This window comes from Zeugodacus cucurbitae, chromosome 5, assembly GCF_028554725.1.
Source record: "Zeugodacus cucurbitae isolate PBARC_wt_2022May chromosome 5, idZeuCucr1.2, whole genome shotgun sequence".
In the NCBI taxonomy this organism is placed as follows: Eukaryota; Metazoa; Arthropoda; class Insecta; order Diptera; family Tephritidae; genus Zeugodacus; species Zeugodacus cucurbitae.
This window is the reverse complement of record NC_071670.1, coordinates 39,156,526-39,181,652: the sequence shown is the minus strand read 5'-3', so window position 1 is coordinate 39,181,652 and position 25,127 is coordinate 39,156,526. Positions and strand designations below refer to the sequence as shown.

The window sequence follows — 25,127 nt, the reverse complement described above, 5'->3', positions numbered from 1 at the left end:
GCATGTGTTGGCTGGCTAACGGACAAATCGCTAAACAATCGCAACAGAAACAAAAACAAAAACCACAGAAATTAAACTTTAGCGCGCATAGGGAAATTGTTTTGGATAAAATACTCCAACAAACGATTCAAAATTTTGGACAACGGTAAAATGCTCCGCTCTCCCCTTCACACCAGCAGGAGCTTGCGGCAGCGCGGCGCAGCGGTTGTAATGTTGGTTAAAAGTAATCAGCATGTTGCCACACAGCGAAACAAAATGACTGCAAATGTTGTAGACCCCAGCGGAATGGAGGGGGAGCGGTGTTGCTGACGCGCACATTTAAATAAATATATATAATATATATGCATCTGCAGCACACTCGAACACCTTTGGTGACACCGCAGTGAACTAGCGTGGCTTAATTTCGAAGTGAGAATTACGTAACACTCGCCACAACCTTTGCGCCTTTGAGGTCCCACACCGCTACAAAAACGTAACGAAGTGCCGGCAACAACAACAACAACAATTTCTGCACATCACTAAAACACCATTAAAAGCTTAAAATATTAACAACTTTATGCGTCGCAAAATACCGTTAAACACACACACACACACACACATACAAAACCTTGACACTTCTAAAAAGTAAAGCAACAACTAGTAGTAAATGTGTTTTTAGTTGCTTTGTGGCGGATTAATACGATTTGTCGCAAGGGAATCAAAAATTTAATACCCACAAAAAGGCACTAACACACGTACACACACACACTCTGTACACGTATAAGACAGTAATCACAGTTAAATTTTATATAGCCAAAAATAGCACAACTACAACAGCAACAACAGTACGAAAGTGCCAAAGTGAAAACACCGAACAATTGACGTGGTGGTGAGCAAAAAAGAAATCACAGCAACTATTAAGCAGACATTAGCAACAACAATTAACAAGTGACGCAGCAGCTACAGCAACAACAACAATAACAAAAACTGCCACTTTAACAAAAACTACCAACAGCTCTTTAAAGGTGTGGCAGCTGTTCGTACTTTACTTGGATTATACCAGAGCCCAACTTGTGGCATGAAGGTTACTTTGGTTTTGTAAATATAACGGTACTTTTTTGCAGTATGAAGGAAAAGTGCTTAGTCAATCTAGCTGGAGGATTTCTGTGCCGAAGGATTTAGCTTCAACATAGTATGATTGCTTATGGGAAACCCACTCGCATATCATGCAATAGGAGATAATTTTGAAGTTTATCAGGTTACTTTTCCATCCATCCAATGGTATATGGTGTTTTCGCTGGACTAAGTAAGCTATTTAGCAATGAGCTGAGAACCCAGACGAGTTGGTCTTACCTTTTTATTAGACAATCATTGGCGAAATTTTTATCGAAATTACACTCCTTCGACATAAGTATGACTGTGGACTAACCAATCTCTCTGGACTAAGGTATTATGTCTTTTTAATTCTTCAAACAATACAGGGTTAAAGGTCTTAAATACTACAAGTTTAAGTTATTCAAGAGGGCCAGTTCTATTGAGTTCGTTGTTACATATATATTTTTCTTGAAACTATTAGGTTGTCTTTGCATTCCGCGGCTATGTATAAAGCGCTACAGATCTCGTATCTGATAATATTATACATCTTTGAAAGGTCTTGACATAACCTACAAAACGACGCTATGCATGATTAGTTTGGATATTGCGTTAGGCATGTAAGCATGGAGTTCATTAACGTCGAAATTAACGATATTTTAAAGCGTTAAAGGCAAATCCGCTAGAGAAACGTTCGGTGAGACAAATTTTGGGGGATGCTAACTTCGAACTGCGGAGGAATGGTTTTCGACAGAGCAGATGAAAACGATACCATGGATAAGCCAGCCGGCGGAACACCTGAGTCGACGAATGCCGATAAAATCATGGAAAATATCGAGTTAGAACGGCATGTTCGCCCAGGAGATGGGAGTTAGTCACCAAATTATTTTAACCATCTGCAGAAGGTCGGATACACAAAACAGATTAATGTTTGGGTGTCGCATGATTTGACGCAAAAAAACCTTCTGGACTGAATCATCGACTTTGATATGCTGCTGAAACGGAGCGAACTCGACCTATTTTTGAAGCCGACGGTGACTGGCGACGAAAAATTGATCACATACGAAAATATCAAGCGAAAACGGTCGTGGTCGAAGGCCGGTGAATTGTCTCAAACATTGGCCAAGCCGGGATTGACGGCCAGGAAGGTTTAGTTGTGCGTTTGGTGGGATTGGAACGGGATGTAGTGTTCCACCAGGACAACGCCAGACCACACACTTCGTTGATATCGCATCACCCATATAGCCCGGACATAGCGCCAAGTGGCAAAAAAAAGGGGAGGGAAATATTTGACAACCTAATATTTCGAATTGTTCCGAACAAATCGTTGAATGTGTGATATGTTATTTTATCTTACTGAAATTATAGCTGCTTAAAAGATGCTCTGGCATACAGAATGGTATCTGTATTTACAGCAAAATACAGAATCATTATGGACTATAAATACTTCAATTTAAGGAGAGTATTAATTTTCCACAAAAGAGACTTCGGACAGGGTGACTCTCTATCGTATTACTTCTTCAATCCATTGCTGGAGAAATTTATACGAGCTGCAGAGCTAAATAGACAAGGTATAATCCTCTATAATAGTGTAGAGCTGTTGGCGTACGCCGCTGATATTGATATCATTAGACGAAGAGAAACCAGGAGAGCTTCAGAAGCGACCATTTCATTCAGGAAAAAAAAGTTTTGTGGGCGCGTGGAATCATCGGTCCATATTTCTTCTAAAATGATGCCAGTGAGAACGTAACCGTCAATGATGACCGTTATTGCGCTATTATAACCGACTATTTGATGCCTGAAATTGAAGTTCGTGATCTCGGCGACATCTGGTTTTAGAAGAAGGGGCCACTTCCCACACATCGCATCAATCAATGGATTTATTCACTTCAATGGATTAAAGAACACTTCGATGTGCAGATAATTTCACGTTATGGACCGGTCGACTGACCACCAATATTGTGTGTATCATACCGTTAGACTTTTTCCTGTGGGGATATGAAAAGTCTAATGTCAATACGGACAATCCCGCTTCGATTCAGGCCTTGAAGCAATACATTACGCGACATTCGCCAGTTTCCAGTCGAAATGCTCGAACGAATCATCGAAAATTGTACTCAACGAATGGTCCATCTAAGACGTAGCCGAGCCAACATTTGAAAGAGATAATATATAAAATATAAATGCCAAATGAAGTTTTTTCGAATGATAATAAACATTCCCAATTAAATTTGAATTTCTGCGTTTTTTTTTTCTTTAAAAAAATATGGAACCTCGAAATGGAATGCACCTTACATATATTAACCTTTCATCAGGAAATATCTTCTGTGAGAAAAATTTATTTAAAAACAGGGGTCTATGAAACTAACTAACTCTTTTTGAATTATACGGATGAAACATTTCCGCAGAACATCTAAGACGCAAAAAACCAAACACTGTTCTCAAACTGTCACTGTTCAAGATTCTACGGATCCCTTCAATAACCACTTTTATTAGAAGCTGGTTAAATTATGTCTTAACAAATTTGTGTCTATGAAATAATATACTTGAGAGCAAAGAACAAATGGAATTTGCTAAAAAGGTGCCTTAATTTAAAATACATATCATATTGGGGTTCCGCCCGAAACACACTCTCCCTTACCGCTTTTCCTGTCATCGTTTTTCCCCCCACACTGTTGCCACAAATTAATTAAACATACCAATGTCGACAGTATTGAGGTCAGCAACATTTTGTAGCAAGAACAGCTGTAGCAATAACAACATCAGGGCAACAACGAGCACTACTGTAACACAGTAACAGGCAACACTTTAGCAGACAGCTTATTGTGCACTAAATTTACGTGCGCCCTCTATTTAGGTACAAGTAAAAGGCTAAAATTTGCATAAATACCCAATTGGCAAAACGGATTTTAATTACATGGACACAAAATAGACCAACGCGCAGACACACACACTCACGCATACTAACGCATATAATTACACAGACGCACTGGTGTGTTGGCAAATATATGTTAGGCGAATGCATGAAGTCAAAATTATAACCGACTTTCGCTCCTAGTTCAACACACAAACTATTAAGTAACTGTGAATTTCGGTGAAGTGTCCTGCCGGTGAGTGACAAGAACCCTGACTAACAAGTGTTGATGAAGTGTACAAACTTCACTAAATATTTATAATTCTCTGGGTGTGTGCTTGTGTAGAAGCTTATTTATGCGTTAAGTTGGCGACGGATGCTCATGAATACAGGTGACAACTTTATGGTTACATTTCGACATACCGAAATGTCAGCCGGCTTGTTAGGCTCCCAGTTGGAGTAAGAGGCTAGTTTGTGTACAGTAGTACAACAAGGCATATTAAATAGTTAATTTTAGACTTTCGGTATTAGACCTAGGAGCATTTCCCATGAAAGGTTTCAGGTTAAGTTCTCCTCTGCAATAAAGCAAATGAGGAATCTAAGAATGCATTACTGTAATATATAGCAAAAATAGATTAAAGTCTTTTGAGGTTAAGTTTCCCTCTAGTATATAGTAAATGAGGGATATTACTGTAATCTACAACAAAGAGTCGTTGGACATTGAAAGGCCTGAAAATATTATACCTATATAAAACTCTTTAAATGAACTAGCATCTCTATTTAAAAGGAATGGGAGAGCTTGTTAGCTGTTTAGATTGATCATAACATCTCTAAATCTGACGAGGATGCTAGGTATGTGTTCCCTTGAAAGACTTAGAAGAAAGCTTCATTTGAAATATTAAAAGAAGAAGATACAAATGGTCATTTCAGACCAGAGTATGATGAAATAAGGACAGCAAATCTTAAGAATAGATAATGAAGTAGAATTTCCCGAACCTCTGACTATATTTCGATACTGAGTTTTTAAGCTACTAATGGCAATCGTCACCGCAGCTGAAATTTTAAAAGCAGTGGAGAAAAGAGGGAGGGAGAGAAATGTTAAATTATCCTTAAAACTTTAATACTAATTTAAAACTATTTTTATTTTATTTTAATTAGAGAGAAACAAATTTATGACTTACATTAGTGTCTTTTGTGTATAGTACATATATCAATTCTTCAGAGAGAAAGAAATTCTGACGTTGATTAGCAAGGTGTATACCGGTAAATAAATATCGCTTAAGAAAAAATGTGTCATTATAATTAACGTTTGAGATTTGAAATTAAGGTCGATTCTCAAAAGCATCTCAATTTGGGAAACAACAAAAATGTTTGTCGAGAAGTAAAAAGCATCAAAAACCAAAAGATCATTTTCATTTTCAAATATGTAAAAAATGTATAGTAGAAAGTATATGCAGGAGCCTTTAGAATCTTGCTAAAATATCAAACCAACGACTGTTGTGGTTTCAGATATGCTTTCTTTTACAAAATATTTGCATAAGGGGAATCAATCAGATTATAATGTTTCTTTGAATTGGGTAGATAATCAGAATGAAAATTGTACCCGAAACAACACATATTGGCATTGACAGCATGGACCAACCCTCAAACACTTTTGGGATCTGATTTTAAACAGTAACGTAAATCCATACGGTTTTAAAGTGGTAAAACGGTTATAATTTAATATTTTAATATTTCCAAGTTTACTATAACCTTTGCTAAAAAACTGAATAACAAAGATATAAGAATATATGTTGGGTTAAGTCAAGGGGTAGATCTCCGCAACTGTATAGTCTCCTTTGTGAAACTCAAATACTTCTGACAGATCTCCAAGACCCTTATGATTCGACAAAGAGCTTGGTCTCTATTATAAAGTACTTAAGCCGGCATATGTCAATTCCAGTTACTTCTCTGGTTTTATCGAAGAAGTGCCTACCGAGGTGTTTTAACCTTAGTCCTGCAAAAGCTGGACATTGAAGGAGGAAGTGGGATAAGTATTTAATTATCAATAAAATTACTGAAAGTTTCTGCAACATACACAAATATTTAACATTAAAACTATAAAAAAATAATAAAAATATATATAAATATAATAATATATAAGCAAATATTTGTTGCATGTTTATGAATTAACCAAGAAAATCTGATGCTCTGATATTAAGAGTATACAACAATTTAAGAGAATTAAAGAAGAGTAACCTTGTACTGTTTATATGGGGTTGTAAGAGCACAACAGCGTCGATAATGCAGTACAAGGCCGCCACACTGCGGACCATTGAACTTCTTCCTAAAAATTATAGCATACAAATTTAAATAAGCTGTTGCACATAACATAGTAAAGTGTTTAAAAATTACTAAATTGTGACATGGCGTATACGTAACCTCATTGACAGTGTGTATGCGACACGTAAAATGGAGTTGGCATAAATATTTGATGAAAGTGGCATGTCAAAGTGCTGAGTGAAAGGTGGTTGTTGGATAAATCTTTTACATAGTAGTGAGGGTGAGAGGAATTGTTTCTAGGTAGTGACTTGAATGTTGAAAATAGTTAACTCAGGAAGTAATTGAGGAAGTAAAGTTTAATGGTAATTTATTTTGGATTTGTTTGAATTAAAAAAATTAATTAATTTAAAATTAAAATAATTCAAAATAATATTTAAAAAAATAGTTTAAAAAAAAAAATTAAAAAAAAAATAAGAAAAAGAATCAGGAAGTAATTGAGAAAGTAAAGTTTAATGGTAATTTATTTTGGATTTGTTCGAATTAAAAAAAAAATTAATTAATTTAAAAATAAAATAATTAAAAATAATAATAAAAAAGAATTAAAAATAATTTAAGAAAAAATAAAAAAAAAATAGTTTAAAATATTTTTTAAAATAAATAAAAAAAATTATATATCAAACAATACATTTTAAATTCTAACAACCCTCCAAAAATATATTTTATTTAACTAATACGATTTTTGGCATATCAACAATCGTTAAATGTTTACCGCTAAAATTTCATTATATAATTTATTACGAATTTTCCAAATAAATTTAACAGCGACAAACCAACTCTGTGAAAATGGTTTATGTCAAACCGCAGCGCGTACAGTTGACGGCCACGTATCAGAATAACAATATCAATTACTATGCAAATGCAATCATCGCCCACAATTAAACGCTGTGAAGCCAGTGCATCATAATCACACACAAATGTACAATATATTTCATATATATACTGGTGCAGAGTTGATGGCTAAAAGTTCGTAACCACCACAAGTACATACACATTTAACTATTTGCTGACCATAATTAATGGTAAGTGCAAATATGCAGTTACGCAAAACAACACATGGAAGTAGATATACCTATATGTGTTTATATTTATAGTTTCGAATATCTGGCAAACATGTTAAACGTTTGAAAATCGATGCCAAACAACAAACAGCCGTAGTATATTTGTATGTAGCACTCGACACTTTTCTACAATGAAAAATTTATTTGTCAACAGGCCACAGCGCACTCGGCCGCCGGCCAAATTATCAAATGTAATGCAAATATTTTCGAAAACAATTATTTGGTGGGGTCAATTTGAATTGTAAGTGATATACCGTTAAAAGATATTTGAAACGCTTTTGGTATGCAAAATCAATGTGTACGGCGATTTTGTACAAACCAACCGAAAATATATATACGCATAAGTATATTTATAGCAGCAGTGCGAAATAGCGGTAAAATGTAAATTAAATGCTTTGAGTTGAAATTTATTTAAGTGTTGCATCAACGTCAAATGGGTGTGCATATCATATCTGTGTTGTTGTTGTCAAATATGGCTATATAAATATGTATTGCGATTGGTGCACTGATTTTGATGATTTTTGTACCCACTGTAGATGTTGCAGAAAGGGTAAAATAGTTTTTCCAGCGAACGGTTGTCAGGAATAATCCTTAAGGGATTATATACTTATATAGAGGTAAAATAAGGCAAATTTTGATTTTCTGCAGAGGTATGGAGCCTTATTTTTATTGAATATTTGGTATACGTCTTGCATAGTACAATGTCTAATCTATAAAATCAGCTCAACGTAAAAAAATACTATCCATCCAAATCCATCAACTCAATTGAAAGCATAAAACCAAGCAAATTTTGTTATGTCCTTGAACGATTCATTGAAATGAGAAAAAATATTTCTGCAAACGGGGACGATTTTCTCCAAAAGGCTACATTTTTCATATAATGAAAATTTAATATTAAATCGTTCTCAGCTATCAACCTATGTCAATCGGCGGTCGACTAATGCGGGATCATAACTTTTGTCATCTTATCCCCCTATATTTCTCTATTTCCATTTTCTAAAATCCACAGACACGACGGCTCCCACATCAGTTCAAATATATTGGCCTGTTTTTGAGAAATTTAAATAAAATTAAATACAAATATTCCTGAACCTGACATGATGTCATTGGGTACAGAAAATTCATGTAATCGATGTACATATCCTCTTCACTGGCATATAATATATAGTAGTATAATATATAGCAAATCCATTTCAATATATTTAGTTTACCTCAAAAAGGATATCATGGACAATATGTAAGGTTCAAAGCTTCACGCTAGTAGATAAGGTAAACGAATATTATTTCACTTTTTACAACTTTACAGTTAATATCAGTTCCGCCCGTACTCAGCTCGTCCTTACTATTTGGTACTCAAACCGTTCTCGTTTGTTTAAATACAAGTGCGTATATATCATATTCAATTACAAACACCATCAGTGTGCAATACAATTCGATTATTTTTTTTATCTCAACGCGAAATGGCAATGCACTTATGGCAATTAGTTATTTAAGTAAGTGTTGCACTCAACACCGCTGGCACCAGCACAAAAACAGAAACACAACATAAAAACGCCGTTGGCAAAGTGTAAACTACAAGAGTACAAAATACCGTTATTTTTGGCAGTAAAATTGATTTTATAAATATAAAACGCAAAAATCATTTATTACATTATATTTCCATAACGTTTAACGAATTTAATGCAAATTTAAAATTTTATTATTTTAATCAATTTAGGAAAATCTATTTTCCGCCTCTGTTGTTATTCAATTAGCCCGCATATTAGAGTTATTTAATAATTTAGCTCAACATATTAAAATCTATTCGCTCGCATTAAATTATTTTGTTCAGCTTATGCTACAATTATGATTAATTTGCGCTTGAATTTTATAGTTTTCAATTATTCGTTGAAATTTATTTTAATTATCAGCTATTAAATAATATATTTATCATTTTGGAATGTAAGAGTTTGGTTGAATAAAGCAACATTTTTTATATTTTCCTGTTAAAATGTTAGACCCAAAAATACTTTTCATATAATCACGATAGAATTCCCCGTCTCTAATAGCCACAAAAAAAATGTGTCACATCCCGGGAGTCTTACTATTGGTGCCTTATGTTTTTGCGTCGAAGAATCGGAATCCGAGGTCCATTTAACCCCATCAGATCATGGTTTTAATTTAACCCCAGAAAACCAATATGACGGACAGCGTCTTTAAAACTTCATCGGATTCGCCTGAAACTAGCTACTAGGGGATTTTCGGGGTCACTGAGTACGAATCCGGTGTCGTTTTTTAAATTAAAAATGGCGGATTCAATATGAGTACTTTGAAAAATTCATCGGATTCGCTAGAAACTCGTTACTCTGGGGTTCTCGGGGTCACTGAGTACGATTATACGTTAATTTTCAAAATTCAAAAACCAGTATGGTGGACACATTTTAAAAATTCGCCATATTTAATCAAATAAAAAAAACCGACTCCGGATTCGTAATCAGCGACCCCGAAAACCCCCGAGTTACAAGTTTCGAAAAAGACTTTACAGGCTGCTTTGTTTCCAGAAATAATTACTACCTGACTGGGTATACCAAAGGAATTTTTGTCTCCATACTTTTTTGAAATAAAGATGGAGTCAACGTTACTTTCAATCGAGTTCTAAATTGGATTCATGTATGATGTCATAAGGAACGCGAAACCATCTTTTTATAGGTACGATGACAGAATCATATTTAGAAATGGGCCTCTACGAATTAATTTTGACCTAGTCCATAATAAACTGTGGTTTTTTGGTATGACAATGGAACAAAAGCTACTTTTCACCTCTGCATTGGTACTTCTAAACTCTTAGGTTCACCTGGAAAGTAGTGCTCTGACAATGCGTATCCAATTTTACAACAGCGTTATATTCGCAAGATTTCATCCAACTGAAAGGATATTATTCTGATGAACTAACCGTACTAGGATTGGAAAGTTGTATTATGTATATTCAATATGGTCCATTTGAAAGATATTTTTTCGAGGAGTAATCGGAGTGTATAGACATTTTTCCAAGTCATCAAAAACAGGCTTCAGTAATACGTCATGGGAATCAGCTGATAGTTGGACTTCTTCTAGCTTTGAACTCTTTACTGAGACAAGATTTCGGAAAGTTATTGCCAAAGTTGTATTTATGAGACAAAGCGGTCATCACTTTACTTCAGCTTTGATAAATTTCGGTAGTGCAAATAAGTACTCATATCTCCAATTGCGACCCCTAAGCCCTCCACTGCCCATCAATAACCAGCATACTTCCCACTACTAAATTTAATATTAAATTGAAGGTACAAAATACTTTATTAAAGCGCATAGCCATTTCCGGCAACTAGTTTCGCTTCAAACATAATAATCCTTGTGCTCCTGTTAATGCTTGACGGCTGAGTAAAAGAAAAAAAAATAAATGTATGACATGTAATCCGTACTTGTCCTTGCTGTACTTTAATCTATTGTGGTCCTTTATTCAATTCCATGCTGCTTTCCGCTATTTTTTCTAGTTTTCTTCGTGCTGCTGCTGCTGCTGCTAAATTTCCCATCGTTCGAAATTGTATGAAGATTGATGGCAGCGCATTTTAATCTTGTTAAACAAGTGCTGATAGATAGTATGCCATAAAGTAGGATTACTTACATCCGAACATACATACATACATACATATGTATATGTTGGAAATCATATACGCGTGTATATATGTATATATATGTATATATTTATATTTATTATATTTTTTTTTGTTTTTTCCCGGACATCTATTATAGAGTTGTCTGCACTTCACTACATTTAATGAGGATGTAAGGGAAGAGCAAAATGATTTTTTCGTGTCAATTGCGCTTTTACGCACGTTGCCGTTTGGACATTTGAACTGTGTAATTCTTCATGTTGTAATTCTCGAGAGCGACTGGCGCTTTGTCTAGCTTATTGAAGTATTTTTTTTTTGCAGTAGAAGAGAAGAGTGAAAAAATACTTATGTTTATAGCAGAGCTGGCAGACACCATAGTTTCTTCAACAGCGGTTGATAGGACCAGAGCCCTTCTTTGCAGTGGGACTCAACAGAAAACGAGAGAGAACGACTGCCTGACAACTTCTACCAGAAAGCAAAAATATTGCTAGAAACACACAACTTTAAACTGTTCAAAAAATAAAAAAATCTATCTGAGGAATAAAGATAAATATTACTAGAAATTATATACTAAAATCTAAACTTAATTCTTCAATACAGTAAATATTAAAAAATAAATAAATAAAATTGTTGTAAAAGTTTCACCAGTTATTAGCTCAATTCCAAGCAAAGCCCTAAACACATTAAAATTGTCAAAAACAAGCAACTTCCATCGTTTCTTTCTTCCTCCCTCCCTCCCTTCCTCTTTCAACCGCTTCAATTGTTTATTTCATTAGAAGCAATTGAAATTATTTACAACATTCATGCGATTCAAATGCAAATCGAACACAACAAAGGCTTAAAGGCAGCTTTCAGCTCGCTTACAATCAGACAAGCTTACTTAATAACAAAAGCATCATCGAGGCACTCATTCAGTAGCAGGAATGTATTTCTATGGGCACTTGTATGTATGTATATTTATATTTACATTCACTGCAAAAGTCAGTCGGTAAAAATATTTACAACTCTTTCGATTTTCTATGGCAAGTGTATAGGTAAATAAATAATATCGAGTGTCATAAGAGGCTTACAACGCCATGAGTATTTTGTTATTGTTTTTCTGACTTTACAGTTGGCTTATCTTTAGAAGTGTGATTTATTTGCATGACAAATAAATTGAAAAATAAAACTCGCTCACTGCAACTCACTATATATACATATGTATATTGGTTTGTTGTTGTGCTGAGTAGAAAAATTTAATATTTTTATAGTTTTAGCAAGGAGTTAGCAAGATAAATCATAGTTGAGCTCGTTTTCGGAATGGAAGTAAAGGGTTTTTCCAAAGGGACGCTATAAAAGTAAACCGATATAGCTGCCCCTACCCTAGCGCAGTGATTGAGGAAGACCCAAATCAGTCTGTCAAACGTCGTTCTCAAGCATTGGGTATCTCTGTGAGGTCCTTATGATAAATTTTGCGAAAATATCTTGGCCTACATCGTAACAAGATCAAATTGACGCAAGAACTGAAGCCGCTTGACGACTGGAATCGTCGTATGTTCATGAATTGAGTTGAGCAAAAACTTGAAAATCCATCGAAATCCGGATCTTCATCGAAAAATCACCTTCAGCGATGAGGATCATTTCTGGCTGAATGACTTTGTCAATACGCCGGTTTGATGCGGCTTAGAGGCCGGCGTCATTGGGCCGTACTTCTTCCGTGATGATCTAGACCGGGACGTTACTGTTAATGGGAATCGCTAACGCTCAATGATAACCGAATATTTTTGGCCCGAATTGGATGATATGGATTCACAATCGATTTATTGAAAACCAAGTTTACTGAACGTGTTATCCCATGAAAGGGTCCAGCCTCGGTCGTGCGATTCGACGTCTATGGTTTATGCCAACATCTGGACTTGCAAATGAAATCGAGTTTCTTACATACAGACATCGAATGTACTCTTACAGGAATAAACTTTAAGAGCGGTCTTATTTAAAAACTCTTTAACGGTTTGGTCGTTGGGTCAAACGAAATATACTCAAATACTAACCGAATTGTTTTCCTAATGAAATGAGATCTTCAACTAATACAAATTGGTTGTTATAAGAAGTCACAGAGCTCAGATGGTTGGTGGTTGGACTGACATGATCTCTAATATGACCTCAAATGACTACCGTCTTAAACTTCCTTATCCTCCCGTAATTCCTAGATTTGCATCTCACCTCAAATACCCCTAAAACTGACAACAAATTTGATGTCTACATTTTGGATATATCTAACCTCAAGTAAACCCTCAAAGTGTAAATAACTGATCCATAGTGATCTCAAAATGTAAACAAACATGACCTCACATGACCATTTAAAATTCAAACAACCTGAACACATGTGACTCCTCAAAATGTAAAGAAACCCGAACTCTCGTGAGTCCTCACAATTTAAACAAAAGAGACAATTACGTGACCAATGACCTTTAGTTATATTGCGAAGTTTAAAATGGCGATTATATGCTTAAGCTTAAAAAGTCTGCTTGGATTAAAAAGACTGCTAGGATTAGATTTCCATTGAAAAGACTATCCGTGAATGTGGCCGACCTATATTAGATGACAATTTCTATTACATATATGAAAAGGGTAATAGGGCTTGTGCTCTTTCGCTTCTGACAACTTTTTTGTTTAATTTCGAGTAAATTTGTAAAAAGTTGAAAGAGGAACACAATTTCTCAACAAATTCAGTCAATTGTTAGATATACAAAAATTGTGTAACTATTTTTTATTTACTCACCGCAAAACAGACACCTGAAGCACCGCCAAACTAGTGACAACTATGTGTTTGTGTGTGTATGAGCGTGTGGCATAAGTTATCGATCGTCATCGTGGCAATGCTTTCCCATCCATCAGGTAATAGCTTCCTGGAGCTAATACGGATACCGAGCGTGACGGATGATGCTGTTCGCTTAGACACACGCTTGCAAAGGTCAATGCTCAACACTCGCAGCGCTGTATACTCACAGCCGAACTTTGTAGCTTGTAGCTCTGTTGTAAATGTATTTACATTCGGGTATATGTGGTAGTGAAAGGTGTAAGCTCTGTGGCTGCAAATGAATAATGACAAGCATAAGTTAGAGTGTGAGAATGAATAATGCGATGGTAAAAATGTTTAACCTGAAATTTGTGTGTGTATTTTAGGTTAATATTGTATTTAATGTATTTAATAACAATAACTATGTTAATATGGATCATTTCAAATACATTTATCAATGTTATATTTGGATTAAGACCCCAGGGGTTTCAAAACAGTTTAGAGATTTCGTACATTATTTTCCATATTTCTTTTAATAATATAGAAGAAAAAAGATCTGAGAATATTAAAATGCAATATATCTTTATTATCCTATAACATTTTAACCACTCTTCCTAAAATGGGCTGGTTATGGGGTTTAAACGACTGAAATGCAGATACCCTAAATTGGTGAAGATCCTAGTTTCAACTAATTCAAATTTATATGTTATAAGATGCCAAAAATACAAGATAACTCAAAAATAGTTCTATGATAGCATTTGAGAAAATCCACCGAAAATGAAGCATATTGGAGGAACTTCTCTGTATAATCACAACCTCACTTTTATATTCATTGTATATGAGCCAAAAATTTGTGATGCGAGCTTTCATATAACTTATTATCTAGCTGGTTATAATATATTCATTTATTCTTTAGTTGTCAGTTGTATACGTATAGTTGAACCAAACTGTTGGGTTTCAAAATGTTCTGTAAAGTAATTGTAAAGTAAATAAATGGGTTTTCAATAAGAGCAATACAAAAGTTTAAAGAAAACAAAAACGGTTTGTGATATCAATGGAATTTTTTATTCTTGTGAAAATACATTCGATGCCAATATGTATGGGAATCGATTTCTGTTGCATACGCTTGCAGAATTCCAGACGCTGAACCCAATTTTCGACGGTTTTCAAGCATAAATCGACAGATACTGCTGCAATTTCTCGTTCAACATTCGTACGAACTACATCAATCGTCGCTGGCTTGTTGGCATAGACCATAGATTTCACGTAGCCCCTCAGGAAATATTCTAACGGCGTCAAATCCGGGCATTTCAGGAGATTACACGTTCACCAAACTTGGTTTTCAATAAATCGATTGTGACATTCGCTGTATGGCTTGTGGCGCCGTCTTGTTGGAACCACAAATTGTCCAAGTTCATATCATCCAATTCGGACCAAAAATATTCGATATTCATTGAGCGGTCGCGATTTGCCTCCACAGTAACGTGCCGGTCTTGATCATCACGAAATAAGTTCGGCCCAATGACGCCGCCGGCGCATAAACCGCACCAAACCGCAATTTTTTCAGGATGCAATACTGACTCGTGGAGAACGTGTGGATTGCTGTCTGACCAATAGTGCATATTTTGCTTATCGACGAAGCCATTCAGCCAGAAATAACCCTCATCATAAATTGGGCGTAGCTCTCTTAAAGTTGAGGCCACTGACTCCGATTTTCGGTAGTCAATTTTAATAAATTCAACTCGTTGTTGTATCCTGGAAAGATTTCCATGATGAAATGGCAAACCTTACTGAAGATAAATGACAAAAGGGCGGAGAAAATATGGCGTCGTTTTTTCTTCTTCTTCTTGACTGGCGTAGACACCGCTTACGCGGTTATAGCCGAGTCCAAAACAGCGCGCCACGTATACCTCCTTCTGGCAGTTTGGCGCCAATTGGTTATACCAAGCGAAGCCAGGTCCCTCTCCACCTGGTCCTTCCATCGGAGTGGAGGTCTCCCTCTTCCTCGGCTTCCACCAGCGGGTACTGCATCGAATACTTTCAGAGCTGGAGCACTTTCATCCATTCGAACAACATGACCTAGCCAGCGTAGGCGCTGCTTTTTATTCGCTGGACTATGTCTATGTCGTCGAATAACACATACAGCTCATCGTTCCATCGTCTGCGGTATTCGCCGATGCCAATGTTTAAGGGACCGTAAGTCTTCCGCAAAACCTTTCTCTCGAAAACTCCTAGTGCCGTCTCATCGGATGTTGACATTGTCCACGCTTCTGCACCCTAAAGTAGTAGGACGGGAATGATGAGAGACTTGTAAAGTTTGGTTTTTGTTCGTCGAGAGAGGACTTTACTTTTCAATTGCCTACTCAGTCCATAGTAGAACGTCTTAGAAAGAGTGACTCTACGTTGAATTTCAAGGCTGACATTATTATCGGCGTTGATGATGGTGGCTAGGTATACGAAATTAACTACAACTTCAAAGTTTTCACTGTCAACAGTGACGTGGGAGCCAAGACGCGAATGCGCTGACTGTTTGTTTGACGACAGGAGATATTTCGTCTTCTACTCATTCACCTCCAGACCCATTCACTTCGCTTCCTTATCCAGGCGGGAAAAAGCAGAACTAACGCCGCGGGTGTTGTTTCCAATGATATCGATATCATCGGCGTACGCCAGTAGCTGTACACTCTTATGGAAGATTGTACCGTTTGCTATCCCTAATTGTCAACTTTTGTAGCTCTCCTATTGAAAAACCCTTTATGTACTACCCATCCGTATTGATCAAAATTGGTCGAGGAGTTTGTTATATAGGAATTTTTACATAAAACTGGACGGTACCAATTTCCATGAAGGATCATCGAGAATTCCGAATTCTATATTTATATATCTGAATTATCATTGATTATCATACAGAAAGGACTGTAATGATGCTACAGCCTCCATATTCACCAGACTTATTCCTACTTCCAAACTTTAAAAAACCGTCGCTTTACAAGCATACCAGAAATAGCTGAAAGAGCCAAAGAAGCGGTGACTGAAGTACAAATCGAATGGGGAATATGTTAAAGGCGACAATATTGATGTAGAGGAATAAATTTGAATTAAAATTGTTGAAAACGATAAACCACTTGAAATATATTTTTACCTCAAAAACATGTATGTAATATTTTATTTAGTAAACAAATATTCTATTTTGTACCTCACATATTTGTGAATCTTTTTTTGCATTTTAACTTAACTTGTCTGTTTACTTTATAATGAAGTTGCAGCTGCTTATTGCAACCGCATGCCCGTTGGTGCACAACGAGTATATGAGTCGTTTACGCTCCATATACGAACACCACATGAATCCCCCTAAATGTAACGGGATATTTTAATACCCATGCATCATGTGTAATCCCTCGCAGCTGAAAAGATTCTTTGCCACACGAAAAAACACCAAAATTTCCGCAAATATTTGTTGGATAGTTAGTTTGCTCTGAAAAACTTTCTCCACACGCGTTCGTCGACTCGAGTTGAATAGTTGAGTTTATGATATGTTTTTGTTTTTGTTTTTTTTTTTGCTTCGCATATTTTTCATATTTTTATAAATAATTTAATTTTTCTTGCACATACTTATAGCACTTCTACTTATGTATGAGTATACTCATGCTGGAACACTTGCCTCGTAGCAGTGGGGAGAGGTGGTGTTCGAAACTATTTTCTTTGTTTTTGCTGTCAAAATCGGTAGTGATCTCTGGAAACTTCACTACTTTCCTGGCAGTCAGAATGTGTGCTAATGTGTAAAGTGCGTTTGTATGTCTGTATGTATGTGAGTATGTGCTTGCATCAACCCCATCGTACGCATATCAAATTTCAAGCAATTCATTTTTATTTTATGAAGTTTAACTGTCGCTTATGGGAATATTACGTGACAATGGTTTCTGCTTACTGCTTTTCAGATTTCTTCTCAAATGTACTGTTTGACGTTAACTTCGTTAAATAAAGATTGCGTAGAAGTTTTAGAATGAGAATGTGTTTGGCGAAACAAAAAGATTTCGCAATTTCTATACATTTATTATGAGTGTTAAATTAAATGGATTTAAATGCTAATAAACGAGATTAAATTAATTCAGATTGCGTAACTGTCGTGGAAGCTTTTGAGTTCTTTTCCGGCATTATGTTTGATAACCTATATGTATTGCCATGCCAAGTGCAATTTTTGAAGCACGTTTGCTGGCAAAATTTTGTAGAATTGGTATTGCTTATGCACCATGTAAGCAGCACTGTAGAAGACTTCAAAGCTTTATGCTTATAAAAATTTTTAAAATACTTTCTCAAGATCCTCATTAATCCTTCAACATCACTTTAAAAACTAATAAAATGACTTACTCTAACAACACTCCCACATCCCAATAACGCTATGACAGGCTAATATCATCCACATACAATCCTACTTAAACAAATAATAGAATTTCATGAGTCCAACTTTTAATTTATTCTCAATTAACTAATTTCCAAATTAACTAATTGTCTAATAAACTAATTGTGTAATTAACGAATTGCTCAATTAAATTATTGTTTAATTAACTAATTGCTCAATTAAATTATTGTTTAATTAACTAATTGCTCGATTTAGTAATTGTATAATTAACTAATTGTCCAACTAATATTAAATTAACTATAATTTGATGTAACATTTAAATTCAATTGTATTTTCCAGAATAATCGACAACCGGTGATATTGATTGTTGCCTGTAATCGCTCATTTATCGACAGCTCTTAAATTTTATTATTGATTGATTAAGCTAAATTGAGTACATTTGAATATTAAACAAGATGTCTAATTTAGTCAGTTAAAAAATTAATAACCTCATTTGTGGAATTGTTGATATGCATTTTGTACTGTTTGGGGTCCCTCTGAAGTAACTGCAAATTAGGTAAAAGTCTCTTTTACTGGGGAATAAGCAAAATTAGTTAATTAATTTTTTTTTCATGAAAGAAGAATGTAGTCCTGTAATGGGAGAATCCTGAACTGATATCAGTATAAGATTTAACTAGGCCATTTGTCAAGTAAGGAAAGGCTAAGTAGTATATGAGGCAATTAGTTAATCGATTTTACTCATTTTCACCACCAAGGTACACTATATCTAAGACTACATACTCACCTGATTGAGTTATCTCACTGATGTATGCGGTATAAATCCCACCGGAAGTTTGCTAATGCGAATATAAGGTATATGGAAGGTAGGGGAAGTTATGACCTGATTTTAACCATTTTTGGTACAGAGACACTATATTAGAAGAAAAACTTCCCTCTAAATTAAATTATCTGAGAAATATTAAAATATATGAGAGATTTACCGATGTTTTCGGTGAAAAATTTCCCTAAGGCACTGAGTTCTCATTTTTCACAAGTGTGTTCTATATTTGTATTGGTTCCTAATGTATATATTATAAATCAGTTGAAATACAAAATTAATGTATATGGGAAGTAAGCGTGGTTGTAAACCGATTTCGCCAATTTTTCATCCGTGTTATCAGGGTATCAAGGAAATATTCTATACCGAATTTCATTGAAATCTGTCAAGTAGTTGCTGAGATAAGGTTTCTGGTGCACGCCCATTTTCCATTTGTTATAAAGATCTGAGTGCAGCTTCCTTCTGGCATTTCTTCTGTAAAAATTAATGTTTCTAATGTTTTTCATCAGTGAGTTAACGCACTTTTAGTATGGTGTGTGGCGGGGTACGTAAGGGAAACGACTGCAGAAAGTTTGGTGTGAAATATATATAAAAAAACTATTTGAAGGCAGGGCTACGCCAATGTCCCAGAAGGTCTCTGTATGTCTGTATTGTCTTCCGTCAATTGCGGCTCTTGTCCTTGGAATTCCAAATACGCTTTAAGCAAACTGCAAACTGTCCAAAGTTATTGAATAAATCAGATCAAAAAAGCGCTTCGGCGCGAATACCTGGGTGTCTAGAATTTTTTAGCATTAGAAAAAATACACAGCAGATTCAGCAGTTTTTCTGAAGTGGATTGAGGAGTATGGATCTCCTTTTGTCGGAGTTTATACCGCACCCACAAATATGAGGAGAACATTTCTGTAATAAAACCAAAGAGCTTAACTATTTTTCGAGTTTCATGTCAAACATTTGTCAATTCAAATACATGTAGGAGTAGAGCTCCACATTACTTTGCTGTAAACTAAAATCCCAACTTTATGCTTCAATAGAGAAATATTAGTAACAACAAATAAATAGCTGTAAGCTCAATAAAATCCCCAAAACTATATTTGACAGAAAAACATTACACCCCACACACAGGAGGCTATTAAATATGCTGGACATAGTAAACCACACAAAAGGCAATAACTTTAGTACAAAGCATTAATACTGAAATTAGAATAATTGTTATACATAGCAGAGCTGTCACACAGTGCTGTCATGGCAGCGATGGAACAAGGACCACTCGCCACCTGTTGGGCAAATAAATTTCGGATAATCTGTGTCCAGTGTTGTGGTCTCGTAACGGCAAGTAAGCAGCAACATTGTATCGAAGCTGCTTGGTGTGGTTGCTGCTGCAGCAACAAATAATGTAATCACATAACAAGTAAAATGTTACGAAAATCTATGCTTGTATGGATATGTAAGCACGTGTGTGAGCTTATGGACGGCAATGTACGCATTTGTCAGCCAACAACAATTACCCATATTGAGAGTATTACAACTAAAGCTGGCGCTTGGAACATACATACATATATCACTTTGACTTCCGTTGCGGCTGATGATGAGGACACATGTGGTTGCCACTAATACATGCAACACACATACATAGCTATATAATATATATGTAAATATATGTAAATTTTAAGTTGGAGTCACTGGCTGCCCAATGCGACCCTATGAACTCGACACTACCACAGTGCTCGTGCAACATGTGTGTAATTTATGCCGAATTTATGCTACGCCATAGTGTTGCAAAGTATTACAACAAAGTTCATAATTGGGTTTTGAAGAGCGCCGTTGCTGAGAGACAACAGACAGGCGAACACACAGTTTGTCTAATGGACCACGGAGCAACCAAGCCACACTCTCCTGTATGTGTATATGGATATGTAGGTGGCTCGCACTCAAAGTCAAGACGACTGACCGCATATTTGTGGTGGCTTACGAGGCAATCGTTGTGTGTGGCAAATAAAAGTAGCTGCCGCTGGTGCAAATTTATGCGCAAATAGTTTCACATTTTATTGGGCCAATTGTGGCAGGCGCATATGTATATCTATATATTCATACCTACATACATATATGCAAAGGAAGTTGGCAAAAAAAACTAATTTCCGCAAAAGTTTATTTAATGAGTTCCGTCGGTAGTTGAGGGAGAGTGCAAGAGCGAGATGAGAAGTGCGTTAAAATTATTTGCGGTATAGATAAACTTATAAAGCATTAGTTAGATGTGTGCGTTGGGTTTTAGCATGAATTTGGGTTTAAGCCCAAAAAAAAAATTCTTTGGAATCGCAATAAAACTTAATCCCAATATACAGTTATACACGCATGTATATGTATTACGTATAAAAAATTCAATCTGCCGGCAATTGGTTGAAATCAAAACTCAAGCATTTGGAAAAAATATGCAAATGAGCGGTTAGGCGGAAGGCACAGCAAGAAAAGCACAATCAAATATGCTTCAAATATGAGTGAAAGCAGTTGAAGAAGTATCAGCCAATATAGCATATTTTATTGTCTGCCGAAATTTAAGTTGTCCCTTTATGTAAATAAAATAGATTACACACACACATATATTCAGAATACAAAAATATTTTCGTTAGCATGAAACAGCAACTAGCATGCGTTAAAACTTGTGTAAGCGTTATGAAACAAGCTCTTAACTAGGCTTATCGTTACAATATGCTGACAGCAAGGATTTAATAACTTTTTTCTCTAATATAATATAAAATGGTAGATTTTCACACACAGATATTGCATTTATATGCCAGAATAAATAGATTTTTAGTTTATTTTCAATGAATTTCCCAACACTATATAAAACAATAAGCAAATATGCTTAGTAGTAAACAAGTGAGAGTAGAAAATTTGTAGCAGAAAAGTACAGGGTGTGTCACAATGTTAAATTGAGAAGTTTTGAAAACAACAAATCAGTCCAATTTCAACTCTGAACCGCTTCATACGGAAACAATCAAAAAGAGGTAACAATGACATCCAAATTTGACTGTTCCTGACACTTTTTGGCGATTTTAGAACATTATAGTCCGATTCTGAAATTTTTTGAATGAATGATGCCAGACCTCAAAAGCGGTATTTGTGTTAGATGGGCTTCAAAATTGTGTTATACGGGAAGTAGGATTAGTTAATAACCGAATTTCATTAAAATAGGTCGAGTCATACCTGAGATATGGTTTTTGATGGGATGCCACCGTCATTCTTTTTACTTTTTTGTAACCTTCTGGAAAATTTAGTGTTTTTGACGGTTTATGAGTTATAGTATTTTTAGTAATTTTTAAAGTAACTATTGTATGGGGAGTGGGCGTGGTTACATTCCGAGTTCACCCATTTTCATGATATATACCACGCCCACTTTTTGAAAATAAATAATGTAAAGCACTCGGCAAGAGTTAGTATTATGAGCCGCCCAATTATATCATCAGTCAAAACCTAGCAAAACGGAACTTGTACTGTTCACTAGGAAACATAAGATTCCGGATGTCACACCACCATTAATAAATGGTACCAGATTATCAATAGAAGAGAAAGCGAGCTACCTTGGACAGGAAGCTCTCTTGGAAACCTAACTTGGACGAAAAGTTAAAGAAGGCTGCTACAGTTATTTACTCCTGCAAAAGAATATATCATCTAAAGTAACCCATTGGCTCTGCACGTTAGTAGTTAGGCCAATTTTGACATATGGAGTATTGGTCTGGAGGCCAATAACAGAAAAAAAGCGCAATAAGGCGGCTGGAAAGTATTCAAAGAGCAGCAAGCATATGTATTAGTGGAGCTCTTAGAATAACGCCAAGTAAGGCGCTAAATGTAATTCTTCACTTACTGCCAATAGACTTGTTTTGTAAACAAACAGCAAAGTCAGCACTTAGACCGAGGGAATCCTCCCTACTAGCTACCGGTAATAAAAGACATTCTACTATACTTGGTGTGTTCCTGGTCATAGCTGGTAATACGGATTTTCGTAATCCAGTAGAATTAAATCTTAATTCAGCTCTCAATATTACCTTCCCCTCCAGAGAGGAGTGAGAAAGAGTCGAGTTGGATAAAGACACAGAGATAAGCATCTACACTGACGCCTCCAAGCTGGATAAACGAGTAGGAGGTGTCTATTCAGCAAAGCTAGATACCAGAATCGCCTTCCGACTACCAGATTACTGTAGTGTCTTTCAAGCGGAGATTACCGCTGTTAAAGAAGGCCTTATTGTTCTGACAAAGAAGGTACATACAACAAGAAACATATTTATATTCACAGAAACCTAAGCGGCTTAAAAATCACTAAAGTCTCTAAGGGTTACTTCGAGACTGGTGAAGGAATGCCTTAAGCTATTAATCGAGCTAGCTTTCTATTTTACCATAAATCTGCAATGGGTTCCAAGACATAGCGATACCTGGAATAGCTATGAAGCAGACGAACTTGCCAGATTGGGCACTACGTTACATTTAGAACGCGATAAAGAGGGAATATACATGCCTTTGGTCGTTAAATTATGTTATAGGGTTGGCTGAGTCTCAGTGGAAGCAATCCCTGACTTGTGCAACAAGCAGACTAAAGTGGCCGGAATGGAATATGGGCCGTACTTGACGATTATTAAAATTCAAAAGAGACGATATAAAAACTCTGGTAAGAGTTCTAACTGGACATTGTTTGATTGGGAGTCATGCCTGTCAAGAAATAGAAGAAGAAGAAACTGAAGAATATCTTCTATGCTGATGCAAAGTTTTATATAGGAAAAGAATGGCAACTATTGGTCTTGGTTTCCTCGACGATATCTCGGAAGTTGCATAGATAAAACTTTTTGAATTATTTAATTACATCGAAACCACTGAGTGGTTCAAAGAGGACAAGGTAGTGTGAGGGGATTCCAGTCCAGGTGGTAGCACAATGGGCCTCCTAAGGTCCTAAGGTGCGTCGTTTGACATCCACTATACCTACTCTCCCTAGTCACAGATTTGGAAAAATAACAATGAGAGGCTCATTCTTTTTTTATGTCGAATAAAAGAGTTATATTATTTGTGTCAGATTTTCAAAATTTAAACTCTACACTAACCACCCTGTATATGCACAAATAAATCATGTAACTGTACATATATCACTAAATCGGTTTAGAGAATTATTACAAGTCCTATAAAAGCTTACATCATTGATATTTTTACGTATTTATTTACATACGTTTGTGAGCAGCCATTCAAGCGAAAGGGCTGACAAAATTCCGAATTTTTGGACACAGACATTTCATTGGAAATAGAATTTAACATTTGCAATAATATTAAAATCATGCGGGGCAATATTTTTCCATGAAATTTGTTTTTATTCTGCACGTTCTATATAGTGTAATAATGGGGGTTATATCTCGTCTGCTATATTGTGTTTCAACTAAAAAAGTTAAAAAGAACTAGGGTTCTTCAAATTTTATATCGTTCAATGTAGAAGACATAATGCTGTGGAACTTAAGGTGGTCATTCCATATGATGGGCTCAAAAACAATTTGTATTTAACATAAATTGCATGAATAGAAGAAGCAGCTGTTCGAAGCGCTGAGTTGGCAGCTGGAAACTTTGAACGAGTTTTTCTCAAAACTGTATTTTTCTAATTTCCTCCATCGTATCTCAAAAACGGCTTGACTAAATGAGTTGAAATTTGTAGAGTATACTCAGCACATGTAAACCCACGCTGTATTAATCAAAAATTCCAAAAACTTCGATTTTTTATAACAAAAAGCTAAAAAGAAAACACTAAAATTCACAATATTTTGGAAATGTTTGCCAAAAGTCCAATATTAGGAAATAGTCCATTCCATGCTTTTAATCTTAGAGATTTCTTTTGTTTCCGATCCATCCGAACCCATTTTTTCGTGGCGGAGGTGTTCAGAGCGCTATAACTGATGTTTTAAACAATCTTTTTGGCTTAAAATACGTCGAAATATACATATGTCTACTATATACTGGTCCTCTCTCGACGAACAAAAACCAAACTCTATAGATGAAAGTGCTCCAGCTCTGAAAGTATTTGATGCAGTACCCGCTGGTGGAATCCGAGGAAGAGGGAGACCTCCACTCCGATGGAAGGACCAGGTGGAGAGGGACCTGGCCTCGCTTGGTATAACCAATTGGCGCCAAACTGCCAGAAGGAGGGATACGTGGCGCGCTGTTTTGGACTCGGCTATAACCGCGTAAGCGTTGTCTACGCCAGTCAAGAAGAAG

At 35.8% G+C, this 25,127-nt stretch overlaps 1 protein-coding gene across 5 annotated transcripts in view; it reads right to left on the bottom strand.

Moving 5' to 3' along the window:
• The window catches only part of LOC105212012 (uncharacterized), a 463,761-nt gene that overhangs the window by 373,830 nt on the left and 64,804 nt on the right, over nt 1–25,127 (bottom strand). For 4 of the 5 annotated variants that reach the window (XM_054232153.1, XM_054232157.1, XM_054232154.1 and 1 more), the window contains exon 8: nt 13,696–14,005. The exons of the other annotated variant lie outside the window; for it this stretch is intronic. The gene's annotated coding sequence lies outside the window, so the exon portion shown is untranslated. The remainder of the gene's footprint in view (nt 1–13,695; nt 14,006–25,127) is intronic. 5 annotated transcript variants of the gene reach the window in all.